At 37.1% G+C, this 5,433-nt stretch overlaps 1 long non-coding RNA gene across 1 annotated transcript; it reads left to right on the top strand.

Annotated features, from left to right (window-relative positions):
- Positions 1 to 1,513: 1,513 nt before the first annotated feature.
- Positions 1,514 to 3,170, top strand: LOC147155476 (uncharacterized). The gene is made up of 2 exons (XR_015092306.1): positions 1,514 to 2,380; positions 2,461 to 3,170. It is a non-coding gene; the product is annotated as an uncharacterized LOC147155476 (long non-coding RNA).
- Positions 3,171 to 5,433: the final 2,263 nt, after the last annotated feature.

Genomic DNA, 5,433 nt, shown 5'->3' with positions numbered 1-5,433 from the left:
ATGGATTATTAGCAGTTCATCTGGCTGCCACTAACTAATATCTACCTCACAACCGTTGTCATTATCGCATAACCTAAGTCGTTAGCACATTGTACACCAGAAAATGATCTATTGTTCATGGGAAGCTCAAACATTAAGTACTCAACTGCATCCAGCCAAAGGAGTCAGAATTTTCCAAATAACTGTTTCAGTTGGTTCATAATATATTTTTGTTTGTTTTGTTTTATTCATTTTTTCCTTTCGAACACATTATTACAGGTTACATCGATCACATCATATCATTTGTAACAATGACATACGAAAGAAGGGCTGACGGGTAGAAGCCATGGCTTATTAGTAACCCGTCCCCATCGATTCTTGCTCTACGCACGAATAAGTGGTTAAGAAAATGAATGGATGATTTTACTACGACATACTGTATTTGTGTATTTAAATCAAATAAGTAAATGATGTAGAATAAAGGAAACGGTTGTAAACTAGATTATAGTGAATTGCTGTAAAAGTAAATACAGTAACTAATTTATATACAGTAAATGCTTGTAAAAAAGGCAATAATGTACTGAGATTTTACAAGAATTAGCTGGCAACTTTTTTGCCACTTATTTCTTGTAAATTCTAGAGTCAATTCGTTACAGTGCAGCCAAACTTTTGTTGTAGTTGATTCATAATATCGTTTCAAGAATTTACGGCTAGCTAGCTACATTACAACTATAATTTTAGCATGTATTATTATCAGGGACTTGCGGTCAGAGGCAGGTAGGGGAGGCTCCTTTACCTTACTCCGTCCTGCGTGTGAAGAGTAAAATAATAATGATTATTATTATTATTATTACATGAAATAGCCTAGCTATGTTATAACTACAATATAAGGATGCACTACTTGCCGTTCATCTGGCTGCCACTTCTCAACCTTCATCATTATCTCATAACCAAAATCATTTCCACTTTTTTTCACAAAATCCTAATGTATAACCAATGCTGTACATTCCTCAAGTATAATGGGATAAATAACATGTTTTTCTCTTTTATTTCCTTTTCAGCTAACGACGACATAAGTAAAGTCCCACACCTACACTTTGCACATTGTACACCAGAACAGTGATCTACTTGGAAAGCTCAAACCCTCAAGTGCCATTGCCCCAGAAACATGGAACACACATAGAAAATTATCGGGAACACTGATCCTAACTGAAAAAAATATTTACTGATTTTAACACGGATTGGTTTGTTACAACTTACAAACAGACATGCAGTTATGTTACCAGTGGTTACATTTATAATCGGGGCTTTCATAACCAGGTTAGCAAAAAATAAAAAACGTCTACGATGGGAGAACTTGTTTTAAAGTACTAGTAGCTTGTTTTCAATCAAGATGTTGCTTTAAGTGTAAAAACTATAGAACAGATCAATGAACTTCGTCTTGATAAATCACATGTTTACATCGATCTGATGAAGGTAGCGGAGCATGTACACGGAAGATCATATGCAAGTAGTTGACCAGAAATCTTCATTCTGGAATGTAAAGCCTTTTTATTTTTTTTACAGTGTGGTGTTGATTAAAGCACAATTAAAAGCTTTGAAAACAAATGTTCCAATTAAGGTAAAAATTGAAATAGAGGCTAATATTCTATTTTGGATTCATAGTTTTATTCTTGACTTCAAAAAAGCCCATGCCTCACCAGTCACATCATTGATTAATTAGTCGATCATTTTCCTTGCCATCATCAACTAATATATAAAGCTCTCAATTTCCCACATTCTACCACACAGTAATTTTAACAAATGTTTTGTCGGGCTTTTTCTTGAAAGGAACAAAATCTATTTTGACTACTACCACTCAGATGTGAAATAATAGAATTGTTGTCTTTTGTTGGTAGTTCTCCAAGAGGAACCCACTGGAGGAGGAAGAGGTACTGTGACATCACACGCACATGTGCTCACATGGTCCATGTACTGCCAATCACTGGGAGCAAATCTACTTGTTCATCAAAAACAACTAGCATTGCTGTGCCTTCACCAGTAGATGCCAGCAAAGCACAAATGGTTGCTATCACTCATGCGCTGTGAGAAAATGCTGTGAAAACTCACCAACAGACTCAGAAGCGTCTCGATGTTATTCCACTTAATGGTTGTAGTAGTCTAGATATCACTTTAATTGGGCTGATGACATAATATTGCCACTCAAAGAGAAAAACAGCAGTTTTCCATCGACATTATGCATAATTTTGTTGTGGACTAAAGCAAGTCACGTTCAACTAAAGAGTAAAGAAATAAGTAATTTAGTTGTTGTGTTTCTTCGTATTGCCCAACAGTGTACGGGCATATAAAAGCTCAGGTTATCCATGCCCTGGGAGTTAACGTGACAGAGATCATCCAACAAGTAAGTGCATGCAATACATGACGCGCCCAGCAAAGAAGTACACATTCTTGCTCTTATTATGAATGTTTGTTCTCTCACAGTTCCTCATTGATTTAACCAGTGGAATATGCCCGGAATGCGAAATTGAGATCAATACAACGGTAACCCAACAGCAGATCCTGGCCTTAGCCTGATGGAGTTCTAACTTCTCCATGTGCAACAGAGGAGATGCCAAGTGTTCCAGTTTATCAAGAGTGGCGTATGCTTGCCATGCACATAGGGAGGACTTAAAGGCATGCTCAACTAAATCTGACAATAAAAGAGTATACCGGCATATTGCTATGAGAAAAACTTCTTCTTTTTTTCAGATCTGGAATGACATGCAGGACAAACATAGTACCAGAATATTATTCATATTTTGAGTGAGTTGATTTTTCTGGACAAATAAGTTTTTGCACTTAATTTTGGTTTGCTGTGAATCCAATTTGTGCCATCCTTGAGCTTGAACTGTCTTTTTTATGTACGAGGGTATGAGGTTATTCTTTGATTATTTAAACCCTTTATGTTGAAGGCTATTTTTTTTTTTTAATACATGGGCCATTGAGAGATGCATTTGTCAGACGAGGCCCATTGAATTATCATGTGGTGCAACCAAAAAGAAATAGCCAATGTGGGACTTTTATTTTGAAATACATTTAAAGACAGGAGTTTGTATCATCCACAAGACAACCAAGAACCCATGGAAGCATCTATCAGGTTTGTCTCACAACTATGTAAAATAAATAAATAAATAACTTTTTAGCAACATGTATGTATTTGGACATCATGTGGTATTACCTGAAAAAAATGTTTATATATATTTTTCCCCAACAAATTTATATTTTTATTATAATTTTACTTGATGTTTTGTTTAGTTTCGATGGTGAATGTAGCCACAACATGGCTAAAGGAGCTTGGCGGGGTTATTGGCCCAAAGTGCCCCTTTATCTATTTATTTATAGTTTAAAAAAAAAAAATATATATATATATTATGATTTGCTTTTCCTTTGTTTGTGAAAGTAATTTTGTTGCCTTGCAAGACTAAAATTCAGCAACATAATTTGCATAAAACAAATGATTATGATCTTGGATGACGCGCTCTCATTCGAAGCCAGGTCGCTCACCGCTCCACCTTCTGTCAGGAAGTTGTTCGCCATAAAGTTGGCTCTGAGGGTACGAGGAACATGTATCCCACACTTTCATAAAGACCACGATCCTTCCCATCCACTTTCGCCACTGCAAAAATCTCCGGTGACCGGTGTACTGCTTCTGCTACAACTACTGATGCGTGTAAGGTACACAGAATATGTCGGAATTTGTATCTAGCTCAGAATTTTACTAAACCCCCCTTCCTGAAGACTCCAACTCAGCAAGGCAGACATTGTATTGATGCTATCCGCTAATCATGTAAACAATGAAGTCACACGTTTTGTTATACTTTAACAAGGGCTGGCAAGCGCTAGGGGCACGTAGGTCTGGGTTGCGAGCAGCACGGGTCTAACCGCGCTGTAAATAAATAAATAATGAAGCTTCTGCTCAATGCGAAAAATAAAACAACTCTCAGTAGATGTTTGTAACTTTTTTTCTGTTAAGCTATATAAGTCTTGTAGTATGTATGTACTCAATTATAGCTGAATTGAAATGTACTTTAAAGGGATAGTTCGGGGGTTTGGACACGAATCTGTATGGCAGCCGCCATCCTCACCTAAAGTGGTGTGGATCAGCACTGACAGTGTCCTGTGACTCGAGACATGGTTTGGTGTCGGTACCGGATGTGATCGGTCTGCTAGATTGTATCGGGGTCGCCTACAGATGATGTCACGCTACAGGATTGGCTGGAAATTGTCCATTGACATTTGTTCAATAAAGTTATATGATAAAAAAATTTGACGGTAAAACATTGGAAAGAAATGATTAAATATGTTATTGAAATATACAAATGAATGGACGGAAATTGTAAAAACGTGAATAAACCTAAGAATATAAAAGCAAGATACTTTAAGATTAAAGAAATAATAAAATTGATAGAAGCGCCTTCGCGCTTGCCGGTGACGTCACTAATGCAGCGCTAGCTAAATGCGCGATTTACTTCGGTTTGGTTTCTTTTTTACTATCTTGGCCAATTGATTAGGTACACCCAGGATTCTGGTCAATTCATTAGGTACACCCTGGATTCTTGCCACTCCGCCCACCCAGGGCGGCGGCCATCTTGGCCAATTAATTAGGTACACCTTGGATTCTCGCCACTCCACCCACCCAGGGCGGCGGCCATCTTGGCCAAATAATTAGGTACACTAAGGATTCTCTCCCCTCCGCCCACCCGGGGCAGCGGCCATCTTGGCCAATTGATTAGGTACAGCCAGGACTTTTCAGTCACAAATTTTTTTTATTTGATTATTTTCCAAATTTGTAGCGTGTGACTATTACTGTGTTTTTTTTTGCTGATTATGGTTTATTATTAAATACTATAACTTGTCCATTTCCTTTGCTAAAGTAAATGTTTTCTTTTATAATATTGATGAGTTCTTCAAGATGCGCAAACAGTGACTGTGCGCATGTTGTCTCCACAGTTTCCTCAGGGCACACATACACATATAAAAGTAATTTGTAAGATGTTAATTTTAAACCCTAGTTTTAAACCCTAACCCTAATGTTAAACCCTATCTTAAAACCCTAACCCTAATATAAAACCCTAGTTTGAAACCCTAACTCTAATATAAAACCCTAGTTTGAAACCCTAACACTAATATAAAACCCTACTTTGAAACTCTAACCCTAATTTAAAAACCGTAGTTTTAAACCCTAACCCTAATGTTAAACCCTATCTTAAAACCCTAACCCTACTATAAAACCCTAGTTTGAAACCCTAACACTAATATAAAACCCTACTTTGAAACCCTAACCCTAGTTCAAACCCCTACTTTGAAAACCTAACCCTAGTTTAAAACCCTACTTTGTAACCCTAACCCTAGTTTAAAACCCTACTTTGAAACCCTAACCCTTGTTTAAAACCCTACTTTGAAACCCTAACCCTA

Source organism: Leptonotus elevatus, chromosome 22, assembly GCF_054856555.1.
Source record: "Leptonotus elevatus isolate MCC_2025b chromosome 22, RoL_Lele_1.0, whole genome shotgun sequence".
In the NCBI taxonomy this organism is placed as follows: domain Eukaryota; kingdom Metazoa; phylum Chordata; class Actinopteri; order Syngnathiformes; family Syngnathidae; genus Leptonotus; species Leptonotus elevatus.
Note: the sequence above shows the minus strand (reverse complement) of the source record. Positions and strands in the feature narration are given on the sequence as shown.